This window comes from Mycteria americana, chromosome 2 (assembly GCF_035582795.1).
Source record: "Mycteria americana isolate JAX WOST 10 ecotype Jacksonville Zoo and Gardens chromosome 2, USCA_MyAme_1.0, whole genome shotgun sequence".
NCBI lineage: Eukaryota > Metazoa > Chordata > Aves > Ciconiiformes > Ciconiidae > Mycteria > Mycteria americana.
In genome coordinates this window covers 118,781,594-118,789,899 of record NC_134366.1, presented here as the reverse complement: position 1 = coordinate 118,789,899, position 8,306 = coordinate 118,781,594, and positions in this window count along the sequence as shown.

Below are 8,306 nucleotides of genomic sequence, written 5' to 3'. Positions count from 1 at the left end.
GATAAATGTGTATTTGAATGTTTTGGGGTTTTTTTTAAAAAAGGGAATGGGTCATTCACATACTTAAATGTAAGATTATAATTGTACACTTCTCTGACTTACAACTTGGTAGCAGTAATGATTACTTGCTTAATGAGGGCTGGATATAAATACTAGATAGAATGTATAATCTCTTGTTCTTCAACTGTGAACCACAGCAGATGGTTTCAGTCTATGCAGATTAAGAGCAAAGTAACACATTTTGTATTTCCAGAATAAATAGGAATAACTTAACACCAATTACAGTTAGATCATGCAAAATAGGAAAGACAGCATTCTAAGCACTGAACATCTACTGATTTGAGCAGATTTTGAGATTATAAATATTACATTTGGCAGTTTAGAATCATCCACACCACAAATGGATGAGAAACTGTGAAAGAGAAGAATGAATCTGCAATAGGACTGGGATTTGGTTTCCCTTTCCTTTTTACCACTCTTCCACTCAAGCCTTTACAGTAATTTCAATATAGCTCTTTTTCTGCAAGGACCCATGTTAGAACTAATTTTGTCACTGGAACAGTTCTGCTGAGTAAAGCCCCTCTTACATCCTATCCTTGTCTCCAGGAGGTTAAATCAAAGCATTAAACAGGAGAGGACAGAAGTACTTAGGAGACAGATGGGGAAGCGCAAGGAAATGACACAACAGTATTCATCAGCGTGAGTGGTATCAGTTCCAGCACTCTTAACTGTTGTCATGGGTTTTTTAGATATCAGAGCAAAGAAGAACTTTAACAAGGAATTGAAAGGTTATTTTAGATATTCATACATACAGGAAGTTTCTCCCCAGTGGGCAGCACAGGGAAAGCGTGAAACAAGTGGGCAATGTGGACTGGCATCATAGTGTAATGGGAGATTTTCCATAGAACCACCACCTTGATGGCACCAGACCTGCACATGGGCCTGCCCAGGAGCTCCCACGTGTTTGGTTTTGGTGCATAGCTCACCATCCTGCAGTCCAGATGGCTGAATTCATGCCAAACATGAGGTGGCAATTCCAAGCCAAGCAATCTCTTGTCACTCTGTATGAGGACAACATACAGGATGGAGAGAGCGTTCTTCTGTATGACAGCACCTGCAGTGGAGACAGGCATTTCTGTTGATGAGTTAGTGCCAAAGTATGTCCTTGTTTACCTTTGAGGAGTGAAAGTTAATAGCGTAGTGCAGATTGGACCATAGATTTTGTCAGGCAGGGTCTACACTGCAAGACAATACCTGGTGTGTTCGTTGGTCCCATAGTTCCTGTTGTCACCCAGCTTCTGACACAGAAATAGCTGTTGTACAGTTGAATCAAAATAATTATGGAGATTGAATAGACGAAATAAAAAATATTACTAATGCAGCTTTATAAGGGGGGGAGGCCTTGAAAGTGAAAACAAGCCTTTGGAGAATAAAGCAAAGTGAGAACTTTCCCTTATTTTGTGGCCAAATTTGGGGAAACAGTATTTGCAGCAATATTCTGAATGGCTGTGAACGGGGAAAGATTGCAATCACTAGGACATTTACTCAGAAGAGCGAAAAGAATGTGGCAGTTACTGAAATAAATAATAGACTTAGGTGTCAGCAAAGTACAAGGGCAGAAGCTGCATTAAAGTGGGTTTTTTGATGAAACCCCAGATAGCAATTGTAAACTGTTTGTTAAGTACGCTGAGAGATGAAAAGAGAAAGCATGATGAGGCAATAAGCAGGAAAGGCAGATGAGTTCAAGGGCACTATTTTGATTAAGATGGGAGAGGTTAAATCATGCATGGATCTGTGAATCTCCAAAGAAGAGTGAGGAGAAGCCTGAAGATGATTAAAGATAGTGTGATGAGTGGGGATCAGAAACTAAAAGAGAGGACGAGATTAAGTCCTTAGGAACATGGTCAGAAGAGGAAAACAACTGAGAAATTTGAAACCTCAGCATCTACCATGGCAGAAATAGCAAGTTGCAGATGGGTAAGGGCATATATGGTTTTGGGTCTGGTACACAGCTCCTCTGTCTCCTGTTCCAGTGTGGCAATCATGAATCATTGTGTCAGCTTTGGTGGTGTGAAAGACGGCCCAGACTCTGGCACGGTCACGCTGCTGGCACCCAGGCTTGGTGCTAGGTCCTGGAAAGGTGTGAGTGTGCAGGGGACACACCCATGGGAGGCTCTCGTGTTGTAAGCAGGACCTGTGCACCAGCATGGTCCTGTCAACTTGGCAGCAATTTGTTTCACCACGGGTTTCAAAGTGTGGAACAGCTGGATCCTAATAACCCACAAAGGTATCAAATCGGCTTCTCTGTTCCCAACAGACTTAATTATTCTCAAAGCTTTGGATATAAGACAAATGTAATTCCTGTGCTTGTAATTATTATCCATAGAGCTGTGGAGGTAGCTCTGACTAGGTCTGCATGTTCTGATTTACATTAGGTAAAACAGGCTCCTTCCCTGGGGACCCACTTTGATGCAAGGGAAAGGCTGATATCACCTGGTGTTAGCGAGAGCTATGCCAACAGACGTATTAAGTCCTGGAAGGACCATCTCAGGTAAACAGATCAAAGATTAACAGACAAATAAAAAACAGCTTCTCGTCATGCAGGATGGTATTTATGTAATAGTTGGGGGAGGGGGGGGAAGGAAAAAAAAAAGTTACTGAAATACAGTATAACTGTTAGATTAAACAGGATAATAGACAAGGATGGCAGAAACTTATTTGTGCCCTAGGATACCTGACAGGGTGAGAAGCATTTGTTTTCAGACAAGATACTAACACATTAGAAAGTCAGCGCCCTAGAAGTCTTACTAGGCAAAGTAAAAATATCCCTTTAAACTGCATAATAATAACAACTGCATAATAATAATTTGACCAGAAGTCAAATTCTTTCATGTAGAATTTTATTGCCTCTAGGGAAGAAATGAAGATGTTGTCTCCTTTCATGCACACATTCATTGTGTTGCGGGTTTTTTTGTTGGTTGTTTTTTTTTTTTTTTTGGTAACCACAACCCCAAGAGGTTCAATGCATTTTAATTTCTTTTTAAGTAGGTCACTGGTTTTCCTCTTCTGCACTGCCCTCCTTCTAAAACAACTTGCAGTCTAAACCCTTATGTATTCTCTTTAGACTAGAACAAAAAAAGCTCTGCAGAAATTTCAAATCTACTTTAGCAATTCTACTGTATTCTACTTTAACCTCACCCACTCAATACCTACTGGGCTGTTCTCAAGTTCTTGCCTTTCCATCTGCTAGTCCTTCACAGATAAGGATTTGGGGAGGAAGGCATCCCAGAAAGATGAAAGCTGCATACTGCAGAAAAAAGGAAACTTGTTCTTAAAGACTATGACAAGGCAACGCAAATTGTTACTAAAGCTGTCACCATTTTGGTCATGCATGATCTTTGTAAAAAGCCAGTAACATACTGACTGTCAGGAGGTAAAAAGAAAACAGCCTAAAACTCCATCCAATTATGTCCTTCCTGCACTTATCACCCTTGAAATTTATGGTTGCCTCTCTTACAACCCCCCAGAAGACCTGCAGAACTTGGTAATACAATAACCCACAAAATGTCAAAAAATCAGCATGAAGTGGGGAGAGACTGTGGTGAGGGAGTGACAACAATTACAGTACATTCAGGTAGTAACTGTGTAGAGGGGGGTTCATTCCTGATTGCTTGCCTGAAAGGTAGAGTGCATTGGTAAATTTTTTGCTTGGGATGCTAGAGTTGGTTGCATTTGCTCAGCACCCTGAAGCCCAGCTTTATGAATCAAGGGCCATGCCACAGGGACTGCTGTGTTACTTGGAGCTTGTGAAAGCAAGTAGAACAACATTCAGACTCCCATCTCTGCCAGCACAAGATGTGAGGTTCACAGGCACTGTGGGAGGAAGACATAAATAATAAATGAGCTAAATAATGAAGACTAGCTGTACCTAATTATAGTTCTAGCTGCCCTTTTGAATAAAGAAAGTTCAAAGCTGCTGCAAAAAGACGCTGATCCTTTTTTTGAATGGCGTTTGAACTTCACAGATGATTAACATGGGAAAGTCAGGAGATGCCAATGGAAGTCACACCAGCCTTTCACAGCCTTGTTGAAGAGAGAAGCAGTGTCTCTTACAGCAATTTATTTACACATCAAAACATTCTTAAGCTTAAATTAATATTTAGCCTGAATACAGAAGCAATGTAAGAAGTAAAATTAAATAGTGTAGACTGTTTGGAAGCTGTTCTTCCTTATAGCTTTTGGTACCTGACTTGGGAGACTAACTTAGGAAAGTAGCTCTTCGGGCTCTGTACATAGTCAGGAGAGAGTCAGTTAACTACAGAAGGAGTGCAAGTTCCTATCCTTGGCATTTAAGTGTCTAATGCTAAGTGTGTGAATGCATTTACCTCCTCATCCTGCTCTATTAATGGTTTAATTGAAAAGAATTTGTTCCTAGTGCCCTTCCCATGCTGCAAACCAGGAATGCCTGATCACTTGGAACTGAATTTGTCTCAGACTAGGGGAAAAGCATGGTCCGTGGAATAGGAGGCCAGGTTATAGGTCAGTGGACTTGTGTTCTTTTCCAGCTCTCAGTGATTTCTTGTGACTGACAGGTGGTCAGTACACATTTGCCTCACATTTTCCTATCTATAAAATAAATATAATAATGCCTGATCACATTCTAAAAGAGGTCTTCATCTTTGGATAACAAAGTCTTAGTTATATACCAACTATGATTATTTCATTCCCAGCACAAATACCTATCCATATGGGCACATTTAAGTTATTATTACATATTCCTAAATAATGTGAGTAGTAGAAATAAAGGACAGTTTAAATTAATATTCTTTCTAAACTTTAAGTGCATTTCCACTTTCATACATAATCTGAAATGCACTTCCACATAAAGGTGAAATTTAAACTGCTACAGCATATTGAAACAACTGCATTTGTAGAAAGTACAAATCTAATCAAGGGACGTGGAAAATTGTACTACAATGCCTTTGTGCAAATAGTAAACACCATTAGGATGTTTTTCATCATGCCTTATTCTGTCAGTGGAAGAATGTTTCATATTACTGTATAGGCTTGCTCGTTAGACCTCAGTAACACTAAAGCAACATCTAGGAACATAAGCAACGTGTAGGCATGTTGAATAAAGTGCAGTGTGTCGTAAAAGAAGTACATTGTAAAGAAAAAACATATCATGTGTTGCTAATCTGTAATGCCATCTGTATACAGAACAGACTACATCATGAAGGAATGCCAACAAGTCATCTCTGAATTTAAGCACAGATTACTTCTATATTTAAATATATATCAGCCTTCATGATATAAAACAAAATAACTGGCTAAGCCATGTATCAATATTTTACTGAGTTCATGTCTCCACAGCTAATGCAAAACTTCCTCCTATTCATTCAGTGGCTGTTGTACAAAGGATGCTCAGGTTACAAGCATTTTATCTGCATTAGGTACACAATACTGCTTGAGCCTATTTTCATTGTTATTCTTCATCATTTACTGGTACTGCTACCACTTGCTTCAAGCAACTGTAGTACAGAAATGCAAATTTATTGTCTCTAGTACTCAAGCCATTGGAGGCAAAGTGATCATCAACAAAAGAACTGAAATATATTTGTTGTATACAGTGGGCTGTGAAAGGTCATATTTCACAAACCAGTAGGCCTGGTCCTCGGATGAGGAAACTCAGTTCAGTTCTCTCTCCTTTGGCAGAGCTATACCACCTTCCACCAGCACAGAAGATATGGCCAGTTAGCTGCGGCAGTGTCACGCTCCTTCTTTAGAAGTATCTTTTCAGATGCTATAACAGCTGCTACACCTTCCAGGTTTCTCTGGTATAGTAAAGATTGTTATCATCCCAGCCAGCCTCCCCCTACAGCAGTATGCCTTGGTGTTCGCTTCCAGTTTGGTTCTTAATTGTTATTCAGTGCTGTAGCTAAGTAATCGTGGGTTGGTTTTTTTCCCATGTTCCACGTGCCTTCTCATTTTCTGTCCAGTCTCTATCCTTCTGCGGTTATTTCTCTGAAGAAACACGTTCTGCAGAAGTGGTTCCACGTACAACCTCAACACTACCCATACAGTCGTCTTTTGTTGGAAGAGTTCCTTCTATGATGCTAGTGAATATCCGTTCTAATATTTACAGTTCTCAGGTGAGTGTGTTTAACGAGCAGGCAGTTCATTGCCTGCTTTGTCTCTACTTTGCTTACAGAAATGGGTCTCAGATCATACTTTACACTAATTCTGCTCTGTAGTAAATATAATTTTTTATTAATTTAATCTAATGTATCACAAGGATAGCAACACTTTTTCATCTGAAACACTCCCGGGTATATAAGCCAGTTTTTTGTACAGTGTTGCAATGTGAAGATTGCAACTGAGAATGTTTTGTTTTCCAATGTTTTTAGGTCTTAATTATTTAATAGGATCTCTTCTGTTTGTCCCCTATGTTTTCACACTTCCTAAAACAGATGACTGTACTGGTGTAAATATGAACATACTAATGTATAATGCTGAGGTTTCAGAAAGATCTTAATAGCTTTTTCTTTTTTTTTTTCTTTTATACATAGTTGACAGCAGAACTGACTGAAGGTGTTTTGACGTGATAAGAAGCCTGTGATACCATTTGATAGTATTTATGTTCTCTCCAGATGACCTGTTTTCAGAAGAATCTCTTCAAATGGCTTGCCAACATTCACAGTCCCTACACTGCAAATTACTTACTATTTATATTACTTAATGTTAGAGCATGTATCATAAAATAATTAAAATTTAATGTTTCCAAGTATGATTGGTTAATATTACTTGTACTGCTATGGCTGGAAGTACTACTTTTGAATGTCAGAAAATATAGAGCGAATGCCTGTACATGAAGAATGGATTGACGATTAATGAAAGCCAATTTGTTTATTTTTGTATTTCAAGATGGAGGGTAATGTAACAGTCATTAAATATCCCTAGTATATTTCCATTTAAAACAAAAGCCTGAAAGCAATTATTTGGCATAATGCATACTAACCAAGAAATCCAATGACACAGTAAATAATTATTTGATTGCAAGAATAATTCTCTAGCCTACATTTGCGGAAAACAATAGTATTCTCCATCTCTCCCTTACTAGCCCGTGCAATTAGAGTTTGTGAGCTGCTGGGGACAACAGGGTGCGAGGTTACAGAAAGAGGTGGTCTGGCCATTCCTCACCCATCCTTGCACACCTGCCCTATTGGAGACACAGGCACGAGTGCATCATCTGTTGCATTTCCAGACCCTTATCAAAAGAGTAAGCACAGGGAGCCTTGTTCTCCTGAACGCAGTTTCCCTTGTTGATGGGTCACACTGGAAAAGGAATTACCTGAAATCACTGTGGTCCTTAAAAGCCCCTCTCAGAATCCCTGGCGGGTTGAGCCGTTGTATGCACGTGCTTTGCGGTGCTGCACCAGGCTCTGCGTGGGCAGGACTTTGGCACTTGAGTTCAGTGCGTGCAGAAGGCGGAACGCACAAAGCCGATGGGCAAGTCTGCAGATCGCTGCAGATACTGGACTCCCATTCAAGGCCACACCGCGTCCAATTTATTTTTTTATTATCGTCATCTGATAAATAGACTGTGTTTAAACCACCAGTGCTTCCAAATGCCTTTTTTTCCCTTGTCTAGTAACATGTTTATTAAGTCCAACTGAAAAATGCGTATTGGGCTAACTTATATAACTAATAAATTACTTTGATTATATATTTTATAGCACACAAGTGAATGTTTATGAATTTATCTGCATAGTCCCTGAGTCTAATCATACATGGCCTTTGCTATTCTTAGACTGTATGCCTAGGGCAGATTCTCAACAGGATATAAAAATTTGGCTTAGCAACGGAATCTGTAATTTGTGCTTGAACATCACTGCATCATTAAACTTGCTCTGCTTTAGGCAGTCTTTTAAGTGTTTGAAGAATTCATCTCAGGGTAGTATACGAGTACAGAAATGAGGTTTATAAGTGACTAAATAATTAGTGAAAACAGATCAATCAAAATACCAAATACTGGTAGAAGCACTTACATTACAAAATGCTGATAGTAGCTCTCAGCATTGAGGAAATGAAGAATAAGGAGCAGGAAACCAACCAATGACTACAGTAAACCCAAATGTAAAAGGCAGTAATATAACCAGAGAGCTAGCAGCACATCCTACCTGATTTGTGCAAATTAAACAGTATTCTGTTAAAAGGACATTAATTACAGCAACAGTTGCCAAATAAATATGTGCAAATATATACATATACGTGTATATCTGTGAGTATGTATATATGCAATTAGG